This window comes from Octodon degus, unplaced genomic scaffold (genome assembly GCF_000260255.1).
Source record: "Octodon degus isolate 3935 unplaced genomic scaffold, OctDeg1.0 scaffold00087, whole genome shotgun sequence".
Lineage (NCBI taxonomy): Eukaryota > Metazoa > Chordata > Mammalia > Rodentia > Octodontidae > Octodon > Octodon degus.
This window is the reverse complement of record NW_004524663.1, coordinates 6,111,171-6,131,480: the sequence shown is the minus strand read 5'-3', so window position 1 is coordinate 6,131,480 and position 20,310 is coordinate 6,111,171. Positions and strand designations below refer to the sequence as shown.

The window sequence follows — 20,310 nt, the reverse complement described above, 5'->3', positions numbered from 1 at the left end:
GTGTGTGTGTGTGTGTGTGTGTGTGGCCAGCTCAGCCCACCAGGGGGCGTAGCTGGCTGGCATGTGGTGCTGGGGGAATCGAACCGCGGTCTCTGTGCTTTATCAAGCTTGTTCCAAGTAGGTGCCTTAGACCACTGAGCCATCTCTCCAGCCCCAAGCACTAAATTTAGATATAAAGGTGGAGGCATCTACAATGCTTTAGCTATACAAACAGTCAGGTTTTATGACCCTCCTGACAACTGCTCCCCTACTCTGGGCTCCCTACAGAAGGGAGAAATCCGAAAGACTGACCCAAGTCTGCTCACGCGACACCTTCAGAGTGGATCACTCAAGAAGAAATCGGCCTGTGTCTCCAGCTCCAGCTGGCAGGCCAGCACACCAACGTCGTTTCAAACCTAGGTCCTCATTTAATCTCTAAAGATGTACAATGCATAGTCACCATATTCTGTAAGAATAGTTTATTTCCTTGAATGGTTTTCAGGTATATTCCATCTCAAAGCTAAACAAGCCCACTTCCTGTAATATTTCTTTCTTTCTTTCTTTCTTTTTTTTTTTTTTTTTTTTTGTATTTTAAGGAAGGGTCTATGGGTCTATGACATGTTCAGGGTCTCACTGCTAACTAGATGGGACTCACAATGATCTGCCCATTTACAGCCTCCCAAGAGCTGGGATCATAGACAGGCGACACCACAACCAGTCTCAATTGCTGTCTCAGCGCACCCCGGGGATTGAATCCCCGGCCCCTGCACCTGATTGTAGGCACTTTAATCTGCTGAGCTATTTGGCCAGCCCAATACTTCATTCTTCCTAGTAACTCAATTACTTTCAAAGAAGTACCAGAAGACAAGTTTGCTCTCTCGTTTCTTTTCCTATTCTCACTTCCCAAACTGCCCTGTTTGGCCTATCTCTGGAGGTCCACAGCCTTAGTCTCTAAGAAAAGGCATTAGAAGACCACACTCTTGCTGAAGAGCCCTCCCCAAGGCCCTGCGCGTCACCCGTCCCGTTTCCATGGGTAAGCCATGCCCCCTCTCTGTTTCACTGCTCCTTCTATCCACACACATTAGCATATGTGAAAGCACACAGCGTGGAGCCCAAGACCACGGCTCCCTCACAACACCTCGCCATGTTGAAAGACCATATAAGCCACATGGGCATACAGGATTATTTTAAGTGCTCAGCAGTAAAAATTACCCAAATTAAAAATGGACAGAGGGCTCAATTTCTCCATTTCTACAGAGAAGACATAAAAGTGACCAATAAGCACACACAAATAGGCTCAGTATCTTGAGCCAGCAGACAAATGAAAATCAAAACCTTGGGCAGCCCAAGGTCCTGAGTTCAATGCCCAGTACCAAAAAACCAGAAACAAAAACAGGGTGCTACCACTTCCTGTCCACAAGTGAAGCTAAAGCCAAAAAGACGTAGAACAAATGCTGAAGTGAAGAGAATGGGGGTCCCATTTCTGTTGCTGTAGGAAATGTAAAATGATACAGCTACTTTTGGAAGACGGCTGTTGTTACTCAAAATATTAACAGTCACCATGCATGGCTCAGCAATTCCTCTCCGAGCTATTGCAGGTACTCCAGCAAACAAAGCGTGTGCGCACACGCGTGCACACACACACACACACACAAGCTGTAGGTGAATGTTCTCCACTAAGGATGAACAGATAAACAAAATGGGATATTTCATACCATGGAACACGACTCAGCAATAAAAAGGGATGGCATCCTACAACAAGGGATGGAAAACACTCAAGCGAGGAGGAAGAAACCAAACACATGCTGCGTAATTCCACTTGCGTGTCTAGGACAGGAAACTCTTCAGCCATAAGGGCATGCTAGTGGATGCTGGAGGCAGGGGAAGGAGAAGCTGGAGAGCAGCTACTAGGAGGGCAAGTTCTCAGAGGAAGAATACGTGAAAAATTCTGAAATGGAACAAGGACGTTAGTGTAACTCTGAATATAAGATACCACCTAACATGGGCCAATTTTGTAGTACGTAAATGGGGCCTCAATAAAGCTGGGGCTTTCGGTTTTGTTGGGGGGGGTTGTGGTTGGGTTTTTTGAGACAGGGTCCTGCTACGTAGTTCAGATTGGCCTTGAACTACTATGTAGCACAGGCTGACCCCAAACTTGCACCAGTCTCCTGCCTCTGCCTCCCAAGGGCTCAGATCCCACTGTGTGCCACCCCACCCTGTTGAAAGTCATTATTTTTTAAGAAGTACACTAAAAAATAGAATTTCTGCCCTCTATTATGCAGGAATTGATACAAAAAAGGTAAACCAACTTACAGAGATAAAGCAAATACAAGACGAGAAGCGGAGTTCTTTAGAAGATGACTGGCCTACACTTACAGCACTAGTTCTTAACATTTCTTGGGTCACAGCCCCTGAGGACGTCAGATCAAGATCTCCCACAGGAGAGGAAAGTCGAAGAGTGCAGCGACACCTCCCGGAGCCATCGCAGACTCCAGTTTAAAGAGTTGAGAAGGTGAGAAATTTGGGGTCCTCACTATTTGGGACAGCCTTGAGATTGAGGCTCTCCTGGCTTAATTACAAGACCAGAACTAAACCCCAAAAGTGACTCCGACCCTTTGAGAAGAGAGCACAGTGCTACGAAGAGGACTTCAGAGGTGACAAGCTGGCTGTGCGGGAAACTCATTACGGAGGCTGTCGCAGGAAGGAGTCACTGAAAGGCAGTCACAGGAGAGGTCGCCGAAATGGCTTTTCTTACATGGTGGACAGTCACAGTAATTTGCTCCAGAAAGGAAAACTTATGAAAAAAGCTCTCATAAACTCAACCAACTCGTTCTGCCACTCCAGCTGAATGACCCACTCACTGTACCACACTGCCACATACAAGCAGGCGTCTGCAGGTTCGCCACGTCTGTACGTTGGAAGCCCACCAAGCCCACAAAACGGAAAGGGCTCTGTTCGTTACTGGCCAAAACACGGACATAATGCAGTCCTGCGTTAACAGCTAAAATAAAGCCAATGCGTAGACAAACAGAAAAGACTATTACCAGTGCCACACAAAATATGTCACGGTAAAGAATTAGAAAGTAATAAGAAACCGATTATTAAATCTCCAGGGGCTGAAAAAGCAAAAGCAGGGAGGAGAAACAAAGTCACTGAAGATTAAATATGGAAGAGTTCTAAGCCAATTATAAAAGATCAAAGAGAACAAGAGAGGGGAGGAGTAGCCTTACAAGTAACTGAGATAGGAGACCTTGGGAGAAATATGGTCAGAGGCAAATCACTGCAGTTTACAGCAAAAGTAATCTAGGGATGACTTGAGCAAGGAATTCACTGGGACCACTTGGGAACAATGGCACAGCAACAGAAAACAAAAAGCTCTTTATTTTCAAGAGGCACACAACTCCAAAAGGAAGGACAGGATTGGCACACAGAAAACTATGAATGAAAAATGTCATTATTTGGGATTTCTATCCCAGTGACCTTTGCCCAGGAATGTGGCAGAGTCTTCCCTGAATGCCACCACAGTTAGGAAGAAAAGACAGGCAAAGCTGCGGTTGTTAGCGGGACACCATCCTGGAAACTCACTGGCACTTCTGTTGTGTCCCTGACAAAAGAAAAACTTAACACTACAGTCAGGAATCCTGTCGGGTATTTGTAGTCTCAGATACTCAGAAGGCTGAAGCAGGAGGATTCCTTGAGCCCAGAAGTTCAAGGCCAGCTGGGATAATACAGCAAGACTCCCATCTCAAAAAATAAACAACAACCAAAAATCAGATGCTGTCCCATTAGAAAATGGCAACCACAGACTAGGTATGATGGTGCGCACCTGTAATCCCAACGCTCGGGAGGTTGAAAACAGGAGGATCACTATGAGTCCGATCTGTGTAGTGAGACCCTGTAGACCCTGTTGTAAATACACAAACAAAAAAGAAAGAAAATGACAACCTCCTTGAAAGTAACCATTAATAAGTAAAACAGACTTTTGAACAAGAGGAGCTTATAGTTTGTCTACATCAAACTGAAGAGCCACTGATACAAACGGTTCTGACTTTTAATCTTAGTACCCGTAAGGCAGACCTCACAATTTGTGAAAAGCATTACATATACAGATACAGACACTCCTAGTGACCCCCCACAATAACCACAGGAGGTTGAGAGCAGAAACTGCGGTGCCGCCTGAAGAAAGAGCTTGCTGCCACTTAGAAAGGCGCCCGGTCTATGAGCGAAGGAGCAGCAGCTGGAGTCTGGTCATGCAACCTCGACCTCGGAGTTCAACCACGGTAATTTCTTTCAATGACATACAGAACCTCAACACTTTGGGGGAGATGTAGGGGTTGGGGGTTGGGCCGAGGACCAGGCTACTGCTGAGCACAGAGCGTAGTGCCACTGCGTCACGTCGACCACTGCCCAGTGTTACTCTAAGTGATACCTTGGTATAGTCTGTTTTGATTTCTGGGCACTCTACAGTGTTCACTGAAAACAGAAAAGCCACAAAAGTAAAGAAACTACCGAGTACTACAAAGGGATGCCCACTCCATCTAGCACACAAGGTCCAGGATGATGCCTGCCTTATAAAATAACCTTTTCCTAAATTAGACTGTACACACCACTCCACACCTGCAAGGACAACTAACAGCTATGGCACAGCTGACCTTGTAGAATGAGAAAATCTGATAACACATTACTAGCACAGCACTTAACTGATACTGAGAAAATTTCTCAGAAAAGGAAAAAGGAAAGCACACCCTGGATAGTGTCTATTTTACTGACCCCTGCGCCTGGACACAAACTGTTCACCTGACCGGCTAGTGGGTCCCAGGTACCCCAAGGATGACGTCAATGGCCCAGAGCACAGAGCCTAACACGCAACCTTAGCGGGGGCTGCAGGTCTTAGCCATCAACTTCAATCCCAACTGCATCACTCGCATGTGATGTTAAACAAATATATTGAGTCTCGATTTCTTTCCAAGTGAAAGAATAGTTCCTAGTTTACAGAGTTGCTGCAAACATTAAATGAAAACATAAATAACACAGCAGCCAAGACAACACCTGCCACGAGGCAGGCACTCAGTGAAAGAAAGCGAGGCATATTAGAAATATCACTAACTTCTCAAGATGAAGTGGGAAGGAGTTGAAAATTAAACTATGCACACAGGGACCAATAAATAAAGCACATGGAGGAATTGGTAAGATCTGATTCACGGTCACACGTGTGTCCTTTGTTTGAGGACCATCACTTATTCTGCCATTCTGGCTCCTGGAAACACAAACGAATGTGAGAATTACATTTCTTTGCTTAATCATCCTTATTACACTTTGTTTTTCTTCAACCCTAACCCAATCTCCCTGCTCCTAGATGCAAGCTTTTGTTCCCTGTCAAAGTCCTCTCTGCGGCTGTAAATAATCTCTCTCCCTCTTTTATATTACCTTTCAAATATTTATAGACTGTTATTCTCCTTCTCTCCAAGTCATACATCATTTTTGTTGCCCTTCCCTGGATTCTCTCTAGTTTATCTACATCTTTTAGAGAAAAACAAACCCCAGGTGCTTCGGGATGAAGACAGCACACCCAAAGCTAACAACCTCAAACCAATAAGGTCCCTTATTCGAAGGCACAAAAAATTCTTTGATGTGCCTCTTACTCCTCTTCTCCTATAACTCATAATTCCATCACTCAGATAACACTTGAGAGAAAGAAAGCGATAAAGCAAATGCACACCGCATCAAGCGGATGACGGGGCTCCCGGGGTGGGATCCTAGGACGCCCCCCACCCCCAGCTTGCTAAGGAGGAGTTCCACACACCATGTGCTGCGCCTGCCTGGTCACGCCTGCCCACTGCTGCCTTGGGTACCAGCTGAACAGTATCCTTGAGACTTCCTACTGCTATTCTGCCCTCCAGGAAAAACTTTGTGTTTTCAAATAAACACAGTTTTGGAGATGTTTTCAAAAAACAAAACATCTACAACTAAATACTTTAAAAGTATCCTCATCACGAGGTGAGTGAGCCCCTTTCCTCACAGTGGACAATAGAGACACCGAATGCTGCTTCTCCACATGTCTTCCTGAGGTGATAAGCAGTCCGCACAATGGGATACCCCCTTACCCCAGCAGGCTGAGCCTTGTCTTGAGCTCACACATGTTCTGGTGGTTTCTAAGAGTGCTTTCTGTGAAGGACAGCAAGGTCGTGAAGGTGCTTTACTCTATTTGGCTGAAAGCAGCCTCCCCGTCTCAAGAGCCGGAGAAGCTGCGTGGTTCCACAGCCTCCTCCCTCCCCTTAGAAAAGAGAACAGATGGCTAACACTGATGACACTGACCAGAAAGCCCACAAAACAGAAAAGCGAGGTCACACAAAGAAGGGCATTTGATGAGTGTATTTTACCATTATATTTTAAAACATTTTCCGGGGCTGGAGATTTAGCTCAGTGGCACAGCACTTGCCTGGAAAGCATGTGGTCCTGAGTTCAATTCCTGGTGCAACACCCCCCCGCCCAACTATCACATTTGAATGTAACAGATGCATCTCTGAAATTCCTGGGAAGACGCAGGGGGTGCGATGATTCAGCAGTCCACACCCCAAGGCACAATTCTTACTGTTTGTGCAGCTTCATTCTGGCAGAAGTCGGCTTCCAAGTACCTGACAGGTCACAGCCAGGTTCGCTCATCTGCTCGCGGTAGAGTGTGACACTCGAGTTCTAGGACCTGCATATGTACTTCATCCCAGTTTGCAGATAATTTTTATAGCTTTCTTATACTTGATGAAAAACTGCACACCAGAAGTACATTACCTTGTGAAAAAGATGAGCACCACAGCAACTCTAGGAGAACCACATAAAACACCTTATTTCTTTATCCATTCCACAAATGAAGGAATGGACACACAAAGAAATCAATCAATCTTCCCAGAGCCAGAGGTAAGAAAACAAGCTGAGGTTTGGGTCCCGGAGCCCAGGTCTTACCAAGTTATTTCAATGGGACAGCACTCCTCCCGCCTATGATGTCATCAAGGCTACAGCAGAATTCTTTTTCTACCTGCCTTCAATCTCCACTACCTTTGATCAAGCTTCTACTGCCATCTGCCATTCGCTTTACACAGCAAACCTGGCACGGCCACGCCATAATAATGCTAGCACTCATTCCACATCAGTGCAACATGAAATTATCTGAAAACATCTGAGAGGTAACCAGCTTTCTGATTTCATGCCGTTTTGGGCTGTGTCTAGATGCTTCCCTCCACCCAAAGCTTTATGTGGCTGCAGGGGGCTGGCTGCTCAGAGGTGGCTGAATCTAGTTAGGTTGGTTCACTGCCTACTGCTGGGGTTGGAGGTGTGAGTGCTACACCCGCCCTAGGAGCAGGGAGCCTACACACAGTGTAGGAGGGAAAGGCTTATCCCCCCTCTTTGTTCTTGATGCCTTTGCTGTCTGCTGCCGCTATGAACTGTTGCGCGTCTGCCGTGCCACCCGGTCACAAACTGTAAGCTAAATAAGCTTTCTCCTTCATCTTTGTATTTTTGTCTCAGCAACAAGAAAAGTAAGTAAAACACATGCAAAGGGACAGTGCTGGTAAGAATAAGATTAGCTTCTCTTAACCAGAATACCTGCCAAGGCCATGCAGTCAGCCTCTCTCCAGCTCAGACTTTGCCTCTAAGGATTCAACCAATTATGGATCAAAATTATTTTAAAATTACTGGAGGAAAAAAAATTACTGGAGGTTTAAATTATCCAAATTAGCTAAAAATTGCAGAAAGATCTAAAACACAAAACCGGAGCTACACCAAGGTCACGTGAAGGCTATACCGGTACACCTGCTATCGCCTGTCATTCCACAAATCACACACCTCTCTGGATTCACGGTTTGAACACTGTCTCCATTAATTTCCTCTCATTGCTAGGACAAAATATTTGACCCCCAAAATTAAGGAAGGAAAGGTTGATTTAGCTCACAGTTGTGGAGATTTCAGTCCATACTCAGCTGCCTCCCAGGCAGGGTGGCACATGGCAGAGGGCAGCAGTTCATGGCAGAGGAAAATAGTAGAATAGCAAGAGCCAAAAGCGAGCAGTGACGTGGCAGCAGCAGAGACAGAGAGCAGGCCTCTCTCCCTTCCTTATACGCAGCCAGGCTACCTGCACCAGGGTGGGTGTAACACTCACACCATAACCCCAGCATTAGATCATGCATTAATCACAACCTCCAGAATTCTGCCCCATAACTGCATGAGGCATTCGGGGGACAACTACACACAAACCATAACACGCACTGTTCACCCACATCTGCTCCGTATACTCGGCAGTCAGGCCTTTGAATGCTCCATCTTTACTGATACTTTTTCCAGAGTCGTTATTCACTGAACAATACAGTTGCAATAACATTTTTTTTTTTTGCCATGCTGGTGACAGTATCCAGAGTGTCACACATGCTAAGCAAGTGCTCCACCACTGAGCTGTCCCCCAGGCCTATTAAAACCATTACTCACCTGCTATTGGGCATACGGGAAAATTCAAAAATGATTTCAAGTATATGGAAGGATGTGCGTGAGCTGTAATGCTGATACTGCGCCACTTGACAGAAGCAACCAAAGCTTGCAGGAATTTGACACTGACTGGGGGACAGAAAAATTCTCAAGGATACCAAAGCACAACTACACACCTCCTTGGTTCTGTCATGGTTATACCATAGCTTGTCATTTATTAAACCCTGAACTTTTTAGAACATGACTGTGAAATGGTTTGGTCTCTGAGGCCTTTGGCTTGAGCTCTGCTCATGGCTGAACTGAACACAGAAGCTGGAAGGACACAAAGATGGCAGCAGTCTGGCCATGCCTGGGCCCTCTTCATGTGGCTATGCAAAGCCCTAACAGGAAGGATAATAGCTGCAGCTTCTGGGTCTCCGCCTGTCCCCCAGAATGCAGGAAGCAGGACTCAGGCCTGCAGCAACCGTTCTGCGCAGCCTGTCTCCGATCTGTCTCATACACCAAGCAGGACAGCAAGAATCAGAGGCCGCACCCGACATCACGAAGGGCCAGGCTCTAACCAACAAGGAAGAAGTCTGGATGTTGGCAGAGGGTCTGCTATGTTGGGGTCTGGATCCCCCCATAGCCTCACACAGTCAAGGAGCATAGGCTTCCAGAGGCAGCTGAGTCTAGGGTTTATGATTGATTCCTGGTCCAATGCTGGGATAAGGGTGTGACTGCTCCACCGGATCTAGGGCAAGTGACCTGCACACAATACAGGGGTGGCTTCTCAGAGGAAGAAGTACAAATGGCAAGGATCACTGTTAGGGGGCCTGCCAGTTAGCTCAGTTGTTTAAGTGCCTGCTCATGGAAATGCAGTCAAGCGCAGGATACCGCGGTTCAATCCCCACCTCCACCTGTATTACCAAACCCTCCCTTAAGGCAGCCTTAGCCAGCCAAAAAAAAAAAAAAAATCTCAACTTTTGGGGCCAGGGAGATAGCTCAGTAGAATAAGCACTTGCCTGGCAAGTGTAAGGCCCCGAGTTCAATCCCAGGTACTGCAAAAAATAAATAAATAAATAAATAAAAATCTGTTTATTTATTTATTTGATATAAGATCTCCCTAAACATCTTGGGCTCACAGTGATCCTTATGTCTCAGCCTCCCCAGCATGAGCCACCACACCTAGTTTCAGTGGCTGGCACACAGCACACAGTACCAGGGATTTAACCCAGGTCCTTAAGCTTGCCAGGCAGGCACTTAGCCCACCAAGCTATCTACCCAGCCCTCTTCTTACTTTTTTATATATTTTTTCTTTTTCTCTTCTTCCAATTTTGCATGTATACATCTAGTAATATGAACAGCTAATCTGTAGACAAACACTATGCCATACAACAAATACTGTGAAATTCATGTTGTTTAGTGAAATTCTGTATAATTTGTAATTTTTTTGTTTCAATACTGCTTTGTACGCTCTTTAAAAAATAAAACAAACAAACAAAAGACAATCAAAAAAAGGGGGCCGGGAAGATGGCTCAGTGGAATAAGCGCTTTCCCTGGCAAATGCAAGGGCCTGAGTTCAATCCATGGTTCCACAAAAAATAAGTAAATAAATAAAATAAAACAACATAAGAAACAGAAAGAGGCTTGCTCTCTCCCTCACTCCTTTCTTGCTTCTCTTGCTGTCTTCAGCCACCTTGGCTACCATAAACTGTGTCCCGCCACCACCACCACGTGCCGCCCTGCCTTGGAGCCAGCCAATTACAGTCTGAACCCTCTACAAACTGTGAGCTAAATAAACCCTTTCTTCCTTTAACTTTAGGTGTTGAGTATTTTGTCTTAGCAGTAAGAGAAAAGTTACTGAGCAGGGTCCAACACTGAAACAGGCAGAGGACGCTTTTAGGTGGTTCGCTGAAAACACACAAAGGAGAGGGGAAGGTGTTCATCCTCACCTCGCCAGTGAGAAAGAAAGGTGGATCACAGACTACACGTTCTATGCTAGTTATCTCTTGTCACGTAACACACGGCCACAAATCTCACCACTTCAATTACACAAACTTCAGCTCTTGCAGTTCTGTGGGCCCAGAGAGGTTCTCTCTGAAGGCGACAGCATGAAGCCCCAGGGGAGATCTGTTCCCTAGCATTTGAGGCGTTGGCAAAACTCAGTTCCTTGTGTTAACAGGCCTCAGGTTCTACTTCCACGCTGGCTGTCAGGTAGGGACTGTTCCAAGACAATGTAGGTCTCTTTCCTCCCCGGGAGTGAGGAAGGCAGCTTCCTCCATCTTCAAAGGTAGCAGCAGAACATCAAGTCTCTCCCTTGGGTCACCTGCTGCCATGCTGTCTCTATAGCCGCTGGGCAGCTTCTCCATTGTTAAGGATTCATGCCACTAGACCCTGGAAAATCCAGAATCAGGTCTTCATCACCAGGTTATGGCTGTGACCACACACGCAGAGCCCTCAAAGCACAGGAGGTGACATCCGCACAGGCTCCAGGGTTAGGCAGAGCCGTTCGTTGGGGGCCTTCACTCTGCTGGCCATGCCAAAGTCCAACTGCTCGTACTTCGGACTAGGAAAGCCCCATCAGCAGCCAAGACCTGCCAATGCTGCGGCATCTGCCCTCTGGAAGAAGTACCGCGGACACACCACCACCCTCCCCTCCTAACACACCTCCCGCCCTGCCCCTTCTTTTCCTCTCTCCTGACACCAGCCCTGTCCACACAGCACGCGCATCTAGCGCATCATCCTCTGCTCTCTCTCAGCTTCCTCACTCTAACCCACACAGCACAGAGAGACCATTTGAGAGTGAATCAAGCCACATCTCACCACTTCAACCCCCCAGTGACTTTCCATGGCACTGAGGATAAAAATCCCTGCCCTTCCCTGGTCTACACAGCCGGGTAAGGGTGATGCACCCCAGCTGAAGCCACCCTGCCGCTCACAGCACCCCAGAAGAGTTGCCTGCCTGCCGCCCCAGGCCCCGTCCGCCTGCAGCGCTTGCTCCCCAGAGCCTAAAGCATAGGGTGCCTCAGCACTCAGGACGGGCTCCAGCCCAGCCTCCTGGAGAGGCCTTCCTCCCGACTGCCCAGCCTGTCGACAACAGCACTGCGCCTCTGGTCACATCCATCATACCACTCTGGTTTTCCTTATCATAGCATTTCCTGAAAATACCTTATTTATTAATGTCCTTGTTTATCAACTGTCCCAACCACCAAGAAGCATAAGGTCCATGAAAGACAGATTTCTATGCACTGTTATATATCACGTACCTAGAAGAGGGCCTGCATGCCCAATGCACAATGAATACTTGTTAAACAGGTTGTTTTTTGTTGTTGTTGTTGTGTTTTTATTTTGCTTTGTTTTGTTTTTGCAGTACCAGGGATTGAACTCAGGACCCTGCGCTTGCCAGGCAAGCACTTACTCTACTGAGCTATCTTCCCGGCCCCAAACAGGTTAAGTTTTGAAATGGAAAAAGAGTAAGGAAAAGGATCCTAGGGCCAACCATGTAGCTCAGCGGACTAAAGCACCTGCTTAGGCAGATGCAGCAGCTGGGGTTCGATCCCCGTGCCATGCCAGCCCCGCCCCCAGGGCGCACTGAGATGGCAATTGAGACTGGGCCTGGTGGCGCACACCTGTAATCCCAGCACTTAGGAGGCTGAAAACAGGAGGATCACTACAAGTCCAATCTATGTAATGAGCCCCTGTAGACCCTGTACTAAATTTAAAAAAAAAAAAAAAAAAATCATGCTTAAACAGTAGGCTCAACCAGGGACACAGCTCAGAGGCACAGTGCCTGTCAGGAGTTCTGGTTCCCAGCACCAGAAATAAATAAACAAATAAACAAACAGCAGGCTCAATAGCAGAGACAAATTCAATCCAGTTCAGCAACGTTTATTAGTGCCTAATGAATCTAATCTGCTTGGCAGAATTAATACATGGCCTACATATTTTATTTTATTTTACTATAAATTTTATTTATTTATGTGTGTGTACGTGTGTGTGTGTGTGTGGCCAGCTCAGCCCACCAAGGGACGGGGCTGGCTGGCATGTGGCGTGGGGGATTGAACCGCGGTCCCTGTGATTTGCTAAGCTTGTTCTAAGTAGGTGCTTTAGACCACTGAACCCTCTCACCAGCCCCATGGCCTACGTATTTTAGATAAGCCTCAAAAACCCCGATACCAGAGTTAAGGGGAGTCCAAAACCTGGGATAGGTACTGGGAGCGTGGAAATCAATACTGACGCCGTCTGCCAGCATACACCCAACTGAACCGACATGGGATAGCTAAAGCAATAACTAAGAACTCTTGCTGCCAATAAACATCAGAAAATCTGCTATTACTATAACACCGAATCAATATTTTCATTTGACAACAAGCCAGCTGTTCATAGTTTCAGAGTCTCAAGTTTTTTTTTTTTCTGAAAAGCGTGTTCAATGGTACTGTAAAATAAGACTGGATTAGCAATTATGAAGTCTGCCTAAAACCTAAGGCATGAGGGTAAACTTAGCTTGAAATGCAATTTGCTCAACAATAGTGATCGATATTTATTTGAATTTTCACATGGGAGCCAAAAGCTGTCCTTGGAGCAAACTTTTTTATCCACTGAAAAGTAAGACACCTCAAAATGAAGGGGAAGTGCAGACATACACCTCCATCATTTGTGAAAACCACAAAGGGCTGTGTGAGGTGGCGCACACCTGTAATCCCAGCTACTCAGGAGGCTGAGGCAAGAAGACGCTAAATTCAAGGAGGCAGCCTGGGCAGCTCAGTGAGATCCCATCTCAAAATAAAATAAAAAGTGGTGGGGTTATCACTCAGGCGTTGAATGCATGCTTAGCATGTCCAATGTCCTGGGTTCAATTCTAAGCACCAACCAAAAAGAGAAAGAGAGAGAGTAAGAGAAAGAAGAAGAAGGAGAATGAAGGGGTGGCAGGTGATACAAAGACAAAAGAAGCAGCAGCAAATGCCAAAGGATGGCTAAGAAACCAGGAACCAGTGAGACAGCAGCTAGGGTAATGGGGAGCCCTCGAACATTCCTGTTCTGCTTCCTCCCCTTCCTGGCAAGACTGAGCACCCCTAGGCTCAGAGTTCAGATCATCTGATAGAGGTATGAAGTCTATCCTGTTTAAAGTGTTAGTTCATAACCCCCTCCATGCCTTGCCTTACAAAACTCAATCCTTTGGCCAGATGTGGTGGTGCACACCTGTAATCCCAGCACTTGGAGGTGCAGCAGGAGGATCACTGCAAGTTCTAGGCCAGCCTGGGATAAAAAGTGAGTTGAAGGCCAGCCTGAACTGTGGAGTGGAAACTTTGTCTCAAAAAGACCAAAAAAAAAAAAAAAATCTTTTTCTAAAAAATAACTTTGATTTGAGAGACTCTGGAGTCTCCATTACCCCAGAAGTACAGGTTAGACCCACAGGAAAAGCAAAAGTTTTACAGTACAGCAAAATTGGTGGGAGGTCTGGGGGGTGGGTAGGAGAGAGGAAAGAAGGAGCTGACAAAGGAACTGGCTCAGGGCAGGAGAGTGTACGAGTGAAGCGGAGCGCTGTGCAATTTTGAAGAACGCAGAATAGGCAGAGGCAGGCTTCCGACGAAAGTTGGTTAACAAGGGAAAGCAAAGGCGTTATGACCTAGTGGGAACAGAATTTGGGTTTGGGAAGTTCTGGAGAAAGACAGTGGCAACAGAGGCACAACAGTGTGAATGTCACTGAACTGAAAAATTGCTAAGATGCTAGATCTTAAATTCTGCATACTTTCACAATAGAAATTTTTTACAAACTAGCTGTAGACTGAGCATCCACAAGACCCAAAGAGCTGCAGGAGACTCAGGGTGAAAAGATCCTCAGAGCAGCAGATAACCAGGAATGCATGGTTTGAGGACTCCAGGGGGACAGTGGCGGGTGAGCAAGGGCAACGAGCAACCCAGAGGAGCTCTGGGTGCCACTACGGCAGCAAGTGGAAGGCTGCACCCCAGGAGCACAGCGCCCAGGGTCACCGCACGGCATTTTAGCCTTTCTCCAGCGCGGCAAGCACCTGTTGCTGCAAATTCCTCAAAGTCCCTGGGACGCTCCCTTCAGCGGTGATCTGAAGGTCAGCTGTCCATCCATTGGCACTGATTCCCAGGTCCTCAGACACTCTACCCAGGTTTCAGCTACTTATAATATCATCCAGAATGACAGCATCTAATCCTTTATTTAAGAAAAACTTGGAAGTCTGAAGATTCCTCACTGCTGGTAAGGATGTAGAATAGTGCTGCCCCTTTGAAAAACAGCCTGATAATGTCTCAAAATGTTAAGCACAGAGTTATCCTAAGATTCTACAACCTGTACTCCTAGCTACATATTCAAAGAGGATAATACATTTGTACAAAAACTGGGTATAGGGCCAGCTAAACAGCTCAGCGGACTAAAGCATCTGCTTAGGCAGAGCACTGTGGCTGGGGTTCGATCCCCACCATGCTGTGCCAGCTCCGCCTCTGGGACGCACTGAGATGCAATTGAGACTGGGCATGGTGGCCTGCGCCTATAATCCCAGTACTTGGGAGCCTGAAAACAGGAAGATCATTACGAGTCTGATCTACATAGTGAGACCCTGTACTAAAAATACATTTTAAAAATTCAGACATTTTTAAAACATACAAGATGTACAGTGAACATCAATAATTTTGCTCTGATGTCCACAGGAGGGCTGGTGATTGCTTACTTATCCAGTTTTTCAAAACACAACGTCAAATCTGATCATTTATTCATTCGCTCAGCAAAGGTTTATTGACTATCAACTACAAAGCCAAATACTACACTACGCAGATGAATAAAATAAATAAGATGCAATCTCTGCCCTTTTAACAAAGGAGACAAAAATGTAAACCAGTCCATGGTTTTATGTGTTTTATATATGCTGCTATAAAACTTACTTGTGGCTTTAAACTCTGTATTTATGTCTTTTTATGGCTCTAGCTAAATTTCCTTTCTAGCTGAAGGTACACTGAAGGTACAAGTTTAGAAGGTATTTTCTAAATTTGGTTGTTACAATTACTTTACTAAAATACTATCCACAGAAAATTCCTATCAGGCCAACTGAACTGGGATACCTGACACCTAACTAGACTTCCTTTGAAATAAATGAATGATACATACCGAGACACTTTAAAACAGGTTGTCAAAATGATCAGTACCATCTAGGGTTTTCTTTAATTCAAGCCTTCACCTGCTGCTTCAGTTCAAGGAGTTTTGTAGGACAACCTGGAAATTTCTTTAACTCTGACAGTAAAATTTAGAAATGCTTTTAATGGAAGGCTTTTCAAAGCCTAAGGAGCATCTCCTATTATTCTTGCAATTGAGAGCTGTCTTACAAAAGGAGCCCACTTCACTTAAGTGCCCAGATTTTTTTAAAAATGTATTTAGTACAGGGTCTCACTACACAGGTCGGACTCTCAGTGATTCTCCTGTTTTCAGCCCCCCAAGCGCTGGAATTACAGGCACGAGCCACCACACCCAATCCACTCTCAAATTGAGGTCTCAGTGCACCCCAGGGGGCAGGGCTAGTAGGCATACCAGGGATCAAAGTCTGGTCCCTGTATCTGCCTAAGCAGGTGCTTTAATTCACTGAGGTATCTCGCCAGCCCTCAGACTGTTTAAAAATAAACTCCCAATCCAATGTATATAGAATGCCTTTATTACTCATTTGAATGAAATGTTTCCTACTTTACAAGTTAGAAAATTGCAAAATAAATAGTGAAATATTAGGGCTGGGGAGATAACACAGCCGTCTAAGTGCCTGCCTGGCAAATACAAGGACCTGGGTTCGATCCCCGCTACCACATGCCATGCCAGATCGTACCATGCTGGCCCAGAAATCGGGGGGGGGGGTGCTTGTCATCCCATCGCTGGGGAGGCCGAGACAGGAGGATCACTACAAGTCTGAGCTGCATAGCAAGACACTGTAGCTTTTAAAAATAGCGAAATATTATTTTAAATTTAAATAACCCCAGTGCAGATGTTTAGGTCAGTGGAAACACTCTGCATAACGTATGTCACTATACAGTTGTGCACTAGAATACAGTGGACAACTCTGTCCACTTGTCTATCAGGATGTGCAACACCAAGAAGGAGGCTGAAGGCAGCCCACAGCGCTGGGAGGCGACGCTGTGACAGAGCAGGTGTACCACGGAACACTCTCGGAGGATCAGCTGGACTGGGAAGCTGTGCACGCAGGGGCAGGGGACACAGAGGAGAATCTGTGCCCTCCCGTTCTGCTTTGAACCTAAAACTACTTCAAAAACTAAAGCCGATTTCCAAACTGTCACATTTCATGTCTGTAAAAAGTTTTAAGCATTCAAGACACACAAGGAAACGTTCTGCCCTCCTGGCAGGTGCTCACTCTGGAAGAGGCGGTGTGAAGGAGGGGCCCCTGCGCTGCTAGGGACAGGCCTGAGCCCCCAACAGGGCAAGGGCAGCAGCGGCCCCCACGGGAGGCCCCAGACCATAGGAGAGGCTTGTTTGGGGGAGGATGGACGTGCGTGTGGATGGAAGTCAAGAGTGCTTCAGAAGGGAGGACCCGAGGCAGATAACATTCACAGCTCGCATAGGGCACGCGCCGCGAAGGGACTGCTCCACAATGCAGCCCTTCATCCACCAGTCTCAGTACAGCAAGGGAGAAGCAGAGAACTATGCGGACCTCAGCAGATGTCCTGGGTAAGCCAGGACTTTGGGCACACAGGAGATAGAGGGGATATAAGGTGGAAAGTAAGTCAGAGAAGCTCAAATGCGAAAGAATGCCTTAAAGTTCAGCTAAAAGCTTAAAATAAAGAAGTACATTTTTTTTACTATAATTCCAAAGATAAAATCGTGGCAGAAATGCTGAAATTGATATTAATTCTTTATCTTTTATAGCCAAAACTGCTTATTTCTTTCCTAAGTGCCACAAAAGCAGTTGGGAAGAAACTATTTGCCAATCAATATTATACCTGCTAACACCTGATCCTTGGTATGAGAAGGCTGAGGCAGGAGGATCACCGTGTAAGGCCAGCCTGAACTATACAGTCAGCTAAAGGCCAACCTGAACTACACAGCAAGACCCTGTCTCAAAAGAAAAGAACCAGCAATGAGCAGAGAGTTTCTTCAAAAGCTATTTTTTTCACATTAATATCCGTAATCACAAAAAGTAACAAAAATGTCATATACTCATTTGATGAATATCCAGCCAATCCTTTGCCCAAACTTAGCCAGCCTTGTAACCAAGGGCTGTAGAGACCGCGGGGAACACAGCTTGACACACACACTTTGAAGTATCCTACGAGTCTGGCCAATGATCTTGGCAAGAATTCTTGAGCATTTCTCACTCCTGTTTTCTGGCACTTGTGTGTCCTTGTGTGTCTTGAGTGCTTAAAACATTTTACAGACATGAAGTATGAACCAAAAGGAGAAAAAAACTTCAAAGCCAAAAATCTAAGCACTTGGCCTAGCAAGACATTAGGCAGCAGACACTGAAAGAAGGTTAGCATCTGGCCCCAGGTGAGTAGCTTCATAACTGTCACCCTTCTATGACAATGCCTACAAGTCTTGACTCTCGTAAATCATGTCAAATCCTGGCCTTCCATACGTGTGTAATGGAAATCTAGACTATTAAAAATTCCAAACTGTGATAAATTCAAAAATCTGGGCATGGTGGCGCACACCTGTAATCCCAGCACTTGGGAGGCTGAGGCTGGAGGATCATTGTAAGCTCAAGACAAAGTGCGTGTAAGGCCAGCCTGAACGGCACAGTGAGACCCTGTCTCAAAAGACCAAAAAAAAAAATGCATTATAATGAGTGGGAAACAAAACCCTCTCCTCATATTAAATATGTAAATATTATGTATGTATACGTATGTACACAAATATGTAAAGGACAAACAGGCATATATGCCTGGATACATGCCAAGTAATCCTGGAATAACAGAATGAGAACCTCAGGCTGGACTGGAAAAATAATAATCTTTAACTGAACACATTTTGCACTCTATTTTAAATGAATGCAATCTCTACAGGTTACTACAAGCTATATATGTATTCATAGCGTGCTATAAGAAGCTGGCCTCTCATTGCTGCCTAAAACCAGGTCTGTCTCTGTTTCTCTCTCCCTCCCTTTTTCTCTGTCTCTGTATTTTATAGTTCAGTTCTATTGGTATTTCTGCCTCCTTTGTGCCCAATCATGACTCAGTGGTGAAGTTATCAATCCCACGTTGGGGGCTCAGGCAGAAGTCCTGTGAAGGCACCATCTAGGCTCCTGCCCAAAACTACAGGCCTCTTCCTGAGAAGGCAGTGCTCCCAGAGTCAAGGACTCCCCGCCCTATGCCCTGCACAGGAGCCCACAACATTGGCCTGGACACCCCCTCAGTGCCTGTTCAAGAGTTCAAGATGATCCCAAGGCATCCCGCTCCAGAGGCACGAAGGATCTGGCTACATCTGCCTTGACCCTGAACCCTCTCTCCTGTTCCCCGTGGCTGCTTGCTGTAACTTTCCTTCTTGCCACTCTGAAATATCCTATCAGAACCTCTTTCGTCCAATGAAAAGAAAGTCTGGAAAATGTTCTAAGTTCATAGTATGAGCAATCAATCCATAAAAGAAAAGTTCTGGTTCAAGTTAGAATTTCGCAAATTAATCATGCAGAAAAAGCTAGAGCTAAAGCAGTAGGATTTCAGTAAACACCGTATTTTGAACTTCACTATTTTCCCAAGATAGCACTAGGTGGTACGAGCAATAGCACGCTGCAGCTCCTACTTAGCCATACGATTATGAAGAAAAACAAGCAAACTCTGCACTGCACTGTGTTATTACGCTGCGATGCTCAGCAGGTTCAGTCCATTAATTGCATACTGAGTTAAGAAATGTTCTCTGTACTCTGGGTTTTTCAGGACACGGACCCATCGTAAGTCAGAGAGCATCCGGCCTTTGTTAATCTCAAAACGTGCAGACACACAGATGCAGCTACCTGCTGCCTGCGATGCACGCTTCCTTCCTCCTCCTTCACGATGGCCAAGACTCAAGCGACCTTTAAGACCCGCCAAATCACTTCCCTTATCTGTGAGAAATCAGAACAGAAGGCCCAAGGAACTCAACTGACCTGTCCTAAGTTGCAAAGCTAATCACTGACATACAGTGAGCAGCTTGGGCCCAGAGGTTCGCCACTTAAGAAAGGAATGTGTGAGCGCTTAGTGAAGGTGGTACTATGCAGTAAGGTGTACTTCATGGAGTCATCGCAGACCCTAGACGTGTACTGTGAATCTTCATGCCCCTTACTCCAAGCTTTACTGTTGCTGTTTCAGTTACCTGAAATCAACCATGGCCTGGAAACATTAAATTAAAAAAAAATCACAGAAATAAACAATCCGTAAATTTTAGACAACTCTCATTATCCACTGTTGTTATAGTTATCCTGCTTTATTATTAGTTCAGTTAATCTATTGTACCTACCTTATAAACTGTCACAGGTGTGCATATATAGGAAAGAACATAGTATATACATAGATGGTTCAGCAACATCCTTGGTTTCAGGCATCTGTTCCATTTGGGTTTTGAAAGCTATGTTTCACAGATAAGGTGGGCTACTTTCTTTAATTGCCAGAAACCCCAGAATTCCGGAACATTTGCTTAACAGATTTCTTGGAGCTCCAGCACGATTAAGTGAATTTTTCTGACACAGAAATACATTATTCTGGCTGGGCATGATGTTACACGCTTGTAATCCCAGCACTCAGGAGTGCAAGTTCGAGACCAGCCTGGGCTACAAAGTGAGCTTAAGGCCAGCCTGCACTGCATAGTGAGACCCTGTCTCAAAAAGACCAAACAGGAAAGAAGCAAGCAAGGAAAAAAGGAAGGAAGGAGGGAGGGAGGGAGGGAGGGAGGGA

The 20,310-nt window shown here is 45.8% G+C and overlaps 1 protein-coding gene across 1 annotated transcript in view; it reads right to left on the bottom strand.

The window, feature by feature from the left end:
* Dmrt1 (doublesex and mab-3 related transcription factor 1) overlaps positions 1-20,310 on the bottom strand; it is a 117,344-nt gene that overhangs the window by 92,832 nt on the left and 4,202 nt on the right. The window lies entirely within an intron of this gene.